The sequence below is a fragment of the Loxodonta africana genome, chromosome 20 (assembly GCF_030014295.1).
Source record: "Loxodonta africana isolate mLoxAfr1 chromosome 20, mLoxAfr1.hap2, whole genome shotgun sequence".
Classification (NCBI taxonomy): domain Eukaryota; kingdom Metazoa; phylum Chordata; class Mammalia; order Proboscidea; family Elephantidae; genus Loxodonta; species Loxodonta africana.
Genome location: NC_087361.1, coordinates 38,388,143 through 38,400,032, shown reverse-complemented (window position 1 = coordinate 38,400,032; position 11,890 = coordinate 38,388,143). Strand labels below are relative to the sequence as shown.

The 11,890-nt window shown below is 38.2% G+C and overlaps 1 pseudogene; it reads left to right on the top strand.

Annotated features, from left to right (window-relative positions):
* The first annotated feature begins 7,628 nt into the window (after positions 1-7,628).
* LOC100656960 (UV excision repair protein RAD23 homolog B-like) lies at positions 7,629-8,870 on the top strand (annotated as a pseudogene).
* The last annotated feature ends 3,020 nt before the right edge of the window (positions 8,871-11,890 follow it).

Sequence of the window (11,890 nt, the reverse complement as noted above, 5' to 3'; positions counted from 1 at the left end):
TCAACTTAGCTACTCTATGATTCCCAGTATTGTGTGATTGTCCATCATTTTGTCATCTGATATGATTTTCCCATGTGTTGTAAATCCCGCCTCTAGATGTTAATGAGGTGGGATTAGCGGCTGTTATGTTAATGAGGCAGGACTCAATCTACAAGATTAGGTTATGTCTTAAGTAAATATTTTTTGAGATATAAAAGAGAGACGTGAGCAAAGACACATGGAGTCCTCATACCACCAAGAAAGCAGTGCTGGGAGCAGAGCGCATCCTTTGGACCTGGGGTCCCTGCACTAAGAAGCTCTTTAGTCGGGGAAGATTGATGACAAGAATCTTCCCCCAGAGCCAACAGAGAGAAAGCCTTCCCCTGGAGCTGGTACCCTGAATTTGGACTTTTAGCCTCCTAGACTTTGAGAGAACAAACTTCCCTTTGTTCAAGTCATCCACTTATGATATTTTTGTTATAGCATCCCTAGATAACTAAGACACCAATGAAAAATCATACATTCAGAAAAATTGTCTCTCAAATACAATGGTAAAACTAGAACATTTCTGAATAAACAGAAATTAGGGGAATTTGTAAAAACCAAACCCATCTTACAAGAAATAATAAAAGGAGTCCTTCAAACAGAGAATCAACAATGTCAGACAACAGCCTAAGATTAAGACACATGACACCATCACTCGAATACTAACCTAGATAAAGAATTTTCTAAAATAAAATAAAATAAAATAAAATAAAGCTACAAGACTGAAAACAGGGAATCAGAGATGTCAATCTGTAAATGACAGCAACTTCAAAATAAAAATGGAGAAAAAATGATGCAGTTGCAGAACTTCCATATGGAGAGGAAGTCAAGGCAATTTCAGGATACAACATACTGCCTTAAACTCAGGGAGATAAAAGTACAGTTCAGGGTAACCACAAAGAAAACTAATAAACTTATTAACTAAAATAAAAAAAAGAAGAAAATCATAAAGACTCAGTAAACACAAAATCAACATCAACGAAGTAAATTAAAAGAAAATGCATAAACAATAAGAACTCAGCACAGAAAAGTACAAGCAACAAAGAAACCTTCAACACCACAAAAAAAGTGCAACAAAATGACAGCAGTAAATTCATACCTATCAATAATCACACTAAATGTAAATGGATTAAATGTACCAGTAAGAGAGTGGCAGAATAGATAAAAGAAAAATGACCCATCAATATGCTGTCTAAAAGATAGATACCTTAGACACAAAGGTAAAAATAAGTTAAATCAGAGGATGGACAAAATTATATCAAGTTAACAGTAACCAAAAAGAGCAAGAGTAGCAATATTAATTTCTGACAAAATAACCTTTAAGGTAAAAACTAGCATAAGAGAAAAGGAAGGGGATTATGTAATGATTAAAGGGTCATTCCACCAAGAGAGCATAACCATAATAAATATCTACACACACAATGACAAATTTCCAAAATACAGTAAACAAACTTTAACAGAATTGAAAAGAGACAATTTAATAATACTAGTAGGAGACTTTAACACACCACTTTCAAAGAAGGATAGAACAACTAAAAAGAACCTCAACAAAGATATAGAAGATCCAAACAACATAATCAACCAATCTGATTTCATAGATATATACAAAAATTCCACCCAGTGACAGCACAATACATTCTTTTCCAGTGCAGATGGATCATTCTCCAGAATAGACCATATGTTAGGCCACAAAGCAAGCCTCAATAAATTCAAGAACATAGAAAATTTACAAAGCATCTTCTCTGATTACAATGCTACAAAATTAGAAACCAATAACAGGAAGAAAAAGAATAAAAATCAAATACATGGAAATTGAGTAATGCCCTGCTTGAAACCACTGGATCATAGAAGAAATAAAAAATAAAAATTAAAAAATTCCTAGAATCAAAAGATAATGAAAGCACAATATAACAAAACCTTTGGGACACAGAAAAAAGCTAAGAGGCCAATTCATAGCAATAAACACAGACATCAACAAAGAAGAAAGAGCCAAAATCAGTATCTTAACCCTACAACTCCAATAAATAGAAAAAGAGCAGCAAAAGAAGCCACAGTCACCAGAAGAAAGGAAATAATAAAGATTAGAGCAGAAATAAATGAAATAGAAAACACATAAACAATAGAAAGAATTAACAAGACTAGAAGTTGATTCTTTGAAAAGACCAATAAAATTGACAAACCACTAGTCAAATTGACAAACCACTAGTCAAATTGACAAAAGAAGGAGAAAATGCAAATAACACACATAAAAAAAAGAGATGGGTGACGTTACAACAGAACCAACAGAAATAAACAGGATCATGAAAGAATACTAGAAGAACTGTAGTCCAACAAATTTGAAAACCTAGAAGAAATGGACAAATTTCTAGAAATACACTACATACCAAAACTAACACAAACTGAAGTAGAAATTTGAACAAACTCATAACACAGGAAGAAACTGAAGAAGTCATAAAAAATCTCCACCAAAGAAAGCCCTGCCCTAGATGACTTCACTGGAGAATTCTACCATTTAGAGAAGAATTGACACTAGTTCTCCTCAAGCTATTTCAAACCATAGAAAAAGACAGAACACTCCAAAATTCATTCTGTAAAGTCAGCATAACCCTGATATCAAAACCAGATAAAGACACTTCTTAAAAATAAAATTACAGAACAAAATCCCTCATGAATATAGATGCAAAAATTCCCAACAAATTCTAGCCAATAGAATCCAACATCATATCCAAAAAATAATACATCATGACCAAGTGGGATTCACACCAGTTATGCTATGATGGTTCAACATAGAAAATCAATGTAATCTATCACATTTAATAAAACAAAAGAGCCTCATCACCATCTCAATTGATGCAGAAAAGATATTTGATGAAATCCAACACATATTCCTCATTAAAACTCAGCAAAATAGGAATAGAAGGGAAATTCCTTAACATAATTAAAGGCATATATACAAAACCTACAGCCAACATTATTACCAACGGAGAGCAATTGAAAGCATTCTCTTTAAGAACTGGAACCAGAGAATGTTGTACTGGAAGTACTAGCTAAGCAATAAGGCAAAAAAGGGAAATAAAAGGCATCCAAATTGGTAAGAAAGAAGTATAACTATCCCTATTTGCAGATGATATGATCCTTTACATATAAAAAATCCCAGAGTTTCTACAAGAAAGCTACTGGAACTAATAGAAGTATTGAGCAAAGTGTCAGGGTACAAAATCGAAGTACAAAAATCATCCAGATTCCTCTACACTAACAATGTGAACTCTGAAAAGGAAATCAAGAAAAAATGCTATTTACAATGACCCTCAAAAAGATAAAATAATTGGGAATAAATCTAACCAGTGATGTAAAAGACATACAAAATAAAAATCCATCAAATGCAGAAGAGATAATCTCTTTAACAAATGGTGCTAGTAAAATTGGATATCCATTTGCAGAAAAATGAAACAGGGTTCTTACTTCACACTATGCACAAAAAGTAACTCAAAACCTAAAACTGTAAAGATCATGGAAGGAAAAATAGGGGCAAACGTAGGGGCCCTTGTTTACAGCTAAATAGACTATCAAACATAATTAAAATGGACAAACAGAAGAAGATGAGCTAGACAACTAAGGCCTCTTAAAAATTAAATACTTATGCATCAAAAGACTTCAGAAGAGTAAAAAAAAGAACCAACAGACTGGGAAAAAATTTTTGGCAACGACATATCTGACAAGGAACTATTTTCTAAAATTTATGGAAAACTTCAACACCTCAACAACAAAAAGACAATCCAATTTAAAAAATGGGCAAATGACATGAACAGATATTTCATCAAAGAAGACATTCAGGTGGCCAACAAGCACATGAAGAGATGTTCGCAATCATTACCCATTAGAGATGTAAATTAAAACTACAATGAGATATCTTCTCATCCTTGTAATAATAGCACTGAGCCAAAAAACAGAAAATGGCATATACTGGCAAGGTTGTGGGGAGTTTAGAACGCTGCTGGTCAGAAGGTAAAATGGTTCAACCACTGTGGAAAATGGTATGGAGCTTCCTTAAAAAGCTGGAAATAGAAATACCATATGATCCAGAAATCCAACTCCTAGGTATACATCCTAGAGAAATAAGAGCCGTGACATGAATAGGCATATGCACACCCAGGTTCATTGCAGCACTGTTCACGATAGCAGGAAGTTGGAAACAACCTATATGCCCATCAACAGATGAATGAATAAACAAACTGTGGTACATACACACAGTGAAACACTACAGAACGATGAAGAATAATGATAAATCTGCCAAACATCTAATAACATGGATGAACCTGAAGGATATTATGTTGAATAAAATAGGTCAATCACAAAAGGACAAATATTGCATGTGACTACTATTATAAAAAATCAAGAAAAGGTTTACACAAAGGAAGAAATATTCTTTGATGATTACCAGGCATGGAAGGGGGAAGGAAGGAAAACCACTAACTAGATAGTAGACATGCATTAACTTTGGTGAAGGAAAAGACAAGACACAATATGGGAGATGTCAGCACAATATGGCCAAGGCAAAGGAAGACACTGAGAGTAATAGGCAACAACGATAAACGCTGTTATATATATGATTCAGCAACAACAGTAATAAGAGATGATAATTTACCAGTAGATACATAGGCAGATATGTAAGCCCAACAGGTGTAGGATGGCACATGGGGGTACACTAATGAGCATACATAGGTTTGGCAATGGAAATCTCTACATACATATTTACGTGCATATTTTTATATACTGCAAATATATAAATGTATATCCATGAAAACTTCTCAGCCATTACCAAATACCTGGCGGGATTAAAGCACTGGATTTGAGAGTTTAGGGCCATAGTCTTGGGGGACACCCAGGTCAATTGTCATAACACAGGCCATAAAGACAATGTTCTACATCCTACCCTGGTGAGTAGTGACTGGGGTCTTAAAAGCTTGCAAGCAGCCATCTAAGATACTATTGGTCTCTTCCCACTTGGGCTAAAGAAGAATGAAGAAAACCAAAGGCTCAAGGAAACAATTTGTCCAAAGTACTATCGGACCACATGAACTACAGCCTCTGATCAGGAGAATTAGATGGTGCCTGGTTACCACCACTGACTGTTCTTTCCAGGATCATAGCAGAAGGTCCTGGACAGAGTGGGAGCAAAATGTAGAACAAATATCAAATTCCTTAAAAAGACTAGATTTACTGGTCTGATAGAGACTGGTGGAACCCTAAGACTATGGCCCATACATACCCTTCAAAGTTGGAAATGAACACACTCCAAGAGATCACCTTTCAGCCAAACAAGAGACAGGCTCATAAAAGAAAAAATAACATGTGTGAGGAAGGTGCACCTCAGAACAATCAACCACATGAGACCAAAAGGGCAGCATTTTCCCCAAATCAAAGTTCAGAAGGCAGGAAAGGGCAGGAAAGCTGGGTGAATAGAAACGGGAAACCCAGGGAGGAAGTGGGGAGTGTGCTGACACACTGAAGGGTTTGTAAACAATGTTATGAAACAAGATGTGTAAAAAATTGCTGAATGGGAAACTAATTTACTCTGTAAACTTTCACCTAAACCACAAGAAAACTCTCAGAAAAAGATAATTTGGGCAGTGCAAGGAGGTGGGTCTGAGGAGAAGAGAGCTTAGGTCTGGACAGGGTTCTGTGAGAAGGTCTGCCTCTGGGGATGTAACATGGCTTGTTGGCTGTAAGTACAGGCAGGGCCTGTGTTCTGAACTTCGGCTTGGTGCACGGGACTAGACCTCTTAGAGTTTGCTGAAGATTTTTGGTAAAAGCACGGATGGTGAATGGTGCCTTTTGATTATTCCTCTTCCCCAATTTGGAAGACTAGAAGTTGGAGTTGGGTATTTCTATCACCCCACATAGGTTAAAAACCAAACCAAACTCATTGCCATTGAGTCGATTCGATTCTGACTCATAGTGACCCTATAGGACAGAGTAGAACTGCCCCCAAAGAGTTTCCAAGGAGTGCCTGGTGGATTTGAACTGCTGACCTTTCGGTTAGCAGCCTAGCTCTTAACCACTATGCCACTAGGGTTTCCCCACATAGGTTAGGCTCTGGTAAAATAGTTTCCCTTGAGGGCAGGCTGTTGTTAAAGAGAACAGAGCACTCTGGGGATATTTCAAAACAGTTGAATTTCCCCTCCTCTTGCTGGAAGCATTCTGAGATTTTTTTTTCCCCCTGTTCTTATAGTGAGAACCTGGTGGGGTTCCTGGAGGTAAAATTCTCTAAAGTATGTGTCCCCCTCCAGACAGCTGCAAGGAGGAAACTTTATCTCTCAAAGGTGGTCCATGCTCAGTCTCCAACCATTAGTCAATAATCTTTGAAGTGTCCCTAAAATATTAAACGATGCAGGAAGCATCAAAATAAAATGGAAGGAATACACAAAGTCATTATACCAAAAAGAATTAGTCGATGTTCAACCATTTCAAGAGGTGGCATATGATCAGGAACCAATGGTACTGAAGGAAGAAGTCCAAGCTGCTCTGAAGTCATGGGTGAAAAACAAGGCTCCAGGAATTGATGGATATCAATTGAGATGTTTTAATAAAAAGATGCAGCGCTGGAGGTGCTCACTTGTCTATGCCAAGAAATATGGAAGACAGCCTCCTGGCCAACTGACTGGAAGAGATCCTTATTTATGCCTATTCCCAAGAGAGGTGATCCAACTGAATGTGGAAATTATAGAACAATATCCTTAATATCACAAGCAAGCAAAATTTTGCTGAAGATCATTCAAAAAGGGCTGCAGCAGTATATCTACAGGGAACTTCCAGAAATTCAGGCTGGTTTCAGAAGAGGACGTGGAACCAGGGATATCATTGCTGATGTCAGATGGATCCTGGCTGAAAGCAGAGAATACCAGAAGGATGTTTACTTGTTTTATTGACTATTTAAAGGCATTCGACTGTGTGGAGCATAACAAATTATGGATAACATTGCGAAGAATGGGAATTCCAGAGCACTTAATTGTGCTCGTGAGGAAACTTTACACAGGTCAAGAGGCAGTTGTTTGGACAGAACAAGGGGATACTGATTGTTTTAAAGTCAGGAAAGGTGTGCTGAGCAAATAATCCGAGAAGCTAGACTATATGAAGAAGAACAGGGCATCAAGATTGGAGGAAGATTCATTAACAACCTGCATTATGCAGATGACACAACCTTGCTTGCTGAAGGTGAAGAGGACTTGAAACACTTACTAATGAAGAGCAAAGACCACAGCGTTCAATATGGATTGAACCTCAACATAAAAAGGAAACAAAAATCCTCACAACTGGACCAATGAGCAACATCATGATAAACGGAGAAAAGATTGAAGTTGTCAAGGATTTCATTTTACTTGGATCCACAATCAACAGCCATGGAAGCAGCAGTCAAGAAATCAAAAGATGCATTGCATTAGGTAAATCTGCTGCAAAGGATCTCTTTAAAGTGTTGAAGAGCAAAGATGTCACCTTGAAGACTAAGATGCGCCTGATCCAAGCCATGGTATTTTCAATCACATCATATTCATGTGAAAGCTGGACAATGAATAAGGAAGACCGAAGAAGAGTTGACGCTTTTGAATTGTGGTGTTGGCGAAGAATATTGAATATACCACGGGCTGCCAAAAGAACGAACAAATCTGTCTTGGAAGAAGTACAACCAGGATGCTCCTTAGAAGCAAGGATGGCGAGACTGTGTCTTACATACTTTGGACATGTTGTCAGGAGGGATCAGTCCCTGGAGAAGGACATCATGCTTGGCAGAGCACAGGGTCAGCAGAAAAGAGGAAGACCCTCAATGAGGTGGATTGACATAGTGGCTGCAACAATGAGCTCAGGCATAACAATGATTTTAAGGATGGCTCAGGACTGGGCAGTGTTTTGTTCTGTTGTGCATGGGGTCACTATGAGTCGGAACCAACTTGAGGGCACCTAACAACAACAACAACATCCCTACCCAATTCTGGGTCCAGTGTCGGTTTCTGCTTCTGGTAAGCTGTGATTTTCTGTTTCTGCCTGTATCTCCAGTTTGGGGGGCAATGGTTTGTTCTGTCACTGCTATTCTCTGACAGATTTAAGAAGAGTTGCTTATTTTAAGTTTTTCACATTTTTTCTTGTGAGAACAGGAGTGATGACTTTCAAGCTCTTTACATGTTGGGTGGAACACTGGAAGCAAATGACGCCTTTTTGGTAGTGGGACAAATATTGATTTCCACAGGCAAAAACCCTTAATGATGATACTGCCCTCGAAGAATAGAAACTTAGGAGAATTTTGTGATTAGGATGACAAAGCCCAAAGCCGTGGCAACACCAGTCCCAGCTATAATCCAGCAATCAAATCCTTCTACCACTATTGGAGTTGGTTCATCCACAGTGGCAGCTGTGGCTCAAACCCCAACCTTTGCCCCGATTATGGCTTCCTCTTCCACACCTGCACCAACCACTGGAGTATCAACAACAGCATCTTCTGAACCTTCACCTACTAGTGCAACAAAACAAGAGACACCTGCAGAAAAGCCAGCAGAAACACCAGTGACTAGCAGTCCGACGTCAACTGACAGCACGTCAGGAGATTCTTCATAGTTAAAAATTTCTGAAGATGCAACAAGCTCATTTGTGACAGGTCTGTCTTACAAGAATATGGTAATGAGATTGTGTCAATGGACTTTGAATAGGGACAAATAATTACAGCTCTGCGAGCTGGCTTTGACCACTCTGACAGAATAGCCAAGTGTCTTTTAATGGGAAATCCTAAAGATAAAGAAGGTCAGGCTATGGCTAATTGCCCTAAAGCAGCTAATAGTGAGGCTCCTCAAGCCTGACATTAGTAACATTTTGGGCCAGGAAATTATGTGGGGGCTGTCTTGTGCATTGTAGGTTTATCAGCGTACAATCAAGAATGTCTCCAGACATAGCAAAAAAAAAAAAAAAAAAAAGCAAAAGGGTAATAAAAATCATCCCCCATTGAGGCCTACTGCTCTAGACCAAGATGTAGGATCTTTTTACACAGATCTTAGAAATAACCTATTTAATGTCTATTATACATGTTCTTTCAGTATTTTAGAAAATGTGTTAAGTATTCATCAGACACAATATAATAAAATCTGCTGTACAAGGTAGGCAAGAAAAAACAGTTCGAGTGATTTTATTTGTTATTTCCTCAGTAGTTTTCATGCACCCCTCATGGGTTAAGCATCTATCCCCTGAGTATAATTCTAGTGTTTATATATACATAATTATCTTCTAATGTAGTCCTAAACATAAGACAGCTATATTATTTGTTCTTTAAGGAACAAAAATCTGGACCAAGGTAGAGGGAGAAGCTGGATGTTGGACTAGAGAGGGTAGATTATATTCCAATGCGGCTTAGAAATACCATGGACCAATCATTAGGAAAGGTCACTATACTTGGTAGAGGGTGAGTGAAATGAGGAAAACCCTCAGTGAGATAAATTGGCACAGTAGCTGCAACAATGAGCTCAAATATGCAATCATGAAGGTGGTGCAGGACTCGGCAACATTTCATTCTGTTATACATAAGGTTGCCATGAATCAGAGATGACTTGACAGCAACTGACAACAATATTTTATATATTTTATGTTTTATAGACAATATTTTATAGACAATGTAATAAATTTTCAAGGTAACATTGATTATATGATGCAATTTTTTCCCTTACAAGTTGACTCCAGAAGCAAACCCTTACCTAAAATTCTACTCCATTATAAACTACAAAAGAGAAGCCTTAGTCTGAGTCAGACATAAAAAAATTAACATTTTAAAAACATGTAAAAATATAATTATTCAAATTAAAAAAGTGTTATCCCAGACTTTCATGAAATATCAAATTTTATTTGGAACTTTAAAAAAACATGAAGTACAACCAGAATGCTCCTTAGAAGCAAGGATAGTGAGACTTTGTCTTGCTTACTGTGGATAAGTTATCAGGAGGGACCAGGCCCTGGAGAAGGACATTGTGATGGTTAAGGTTGTGTGTCAACTTGGTTAGGCCATGATTCTCAGTGGTATGGCAGTTATATAATGGATGTAGTTATCCTCCCTGATATGATCTGTGGTGATCAGATCACCTTAGGGGTGTGGCCTGCATTTATATCTATCTGTCTATCTGTCTGTCTGTCGGTCTGTCTGTTCATCCATCTGTCCGTCCGTCTATCTGTCCATCCGTCCACCCATCCATCTATCTGTCTATGCATATATACATATAAATGAACGTTCTGGCAAAGCTCGCTTGCTCTAGATCCTGCATCAGGCTCATCATCATCTGACCTCTGGTTCTTGGGGCTTGAGCCAACTGCCTACCATATTGCCTGCCAGTCTTGGGATTCTTCAGCCTCTGCAGCCATCTGAGCTACAATCTTTGATTCGTCAGCCCCTGCAGCTCTGTGAGTCAGAAAAGCCTCCGGCCTGACACCTGACCTATGGACTAGGGACTTGCCAGCCTCTACAACTATGCGAGCCATTTCCTTGAGATAAATCTCTCTCTCTCTCTATCTCTCTACATATATATATACTTCAGTGGATTTGTTTCTCTAGAGAATCCAAGCTGAGCCAGACATCATGCTTGGTAAAGAAAAGGGTCAGTAAAAGAGAGGAAAACCCTTATCAGGGATTGAATTGTGTTCCCCAAAAATATCTGTCGGCTTGGCTAGGTCATGATTCCCTTGTATGATTGTCTACCATTTAATCTTCTGATGTGATTTCCCTGTATGTTGTAAATCCTAGCACTATTATTTAATAAGATGGATTAGTGGCAATTATACTGATGAGGTCACCAAGATTACGTAGTGTCTTAAGCCAATCTCTTTTGAGGTATAAAAGAGAGAAGTGAGCAGAAAGACACGGGCACCTCATACCATCAAGAAAGCAGTGCCGGGAGCAGAGCGCATCCTTTGGACCTGAGGTTCCTGCACTGATTCTCTCAGACCAAGGGAAGACTGATGACAAGGACCTTCCTCCAGAGCCGACAGAGAGAGAAAGCCTTCCCCTGGAGTTTGCACCCTGAGTTTGGGCTTCTGGCCTACTGGACTATGAGAGAATAAACTTCTCTTTGATAAAGCCATCCACTTGTGGTATTTCTGTTATAGCAGCACTAGATGACTAAGACAACCCTCAACAACATGAATTGACACAGTGACTGCAAAAATGGACTCAAACATAGTAATGATTGTGAGGATGGTGCTGGACCAAGCAGTATTCCGTTCTGTTGTACGTGGGGTCTCTATGAGTTGGAACTGACTCAACAGCACCTATTGACAATAACAATAACATGACTTTTAGAAAATAAACGCACCTTCCCAACAAGTTTTGCAGAACACATCAATTGGGCAAAGTGCTGTTTGTCTTTAGTCTGAACTAGGGATTGCCATATTTCCGTAGACTTTAAGTGAAAACATCATCACTAGCACATCATTTTGACTATTTTTGTCTGCACTTACAAGGATGAATCTAAAAAAATCAAGTTTCTATAGTAAATGTGGGATAATTCTCTAAGTGTCAGCACAGCCACATTGATTCATTGCCCAACCCCAGGGTTTCCATTCATCCACACTGTATTCCCTGTGCAAGTACCCTCAGGTTCCAGCTGCCTGGACCATTTAGTATTTCTATTCACTCTGTAGATACTTGTTTTGGCTAGCACTGTGTAAGTACTTTATTTTTCTTAAGAAAATGAACTGTTATTTCAAAACTACACTGTGTGGGCAGAGGGCTGTGGTAGAGCCTTAGAAGTAGTAAAATATTTTTCAATACTGGAAAAATATTCTTGACTTATTTTTTCAGGATGTTTTCTATTAAAAAAAAAATCAACCTCAATCATTTGAG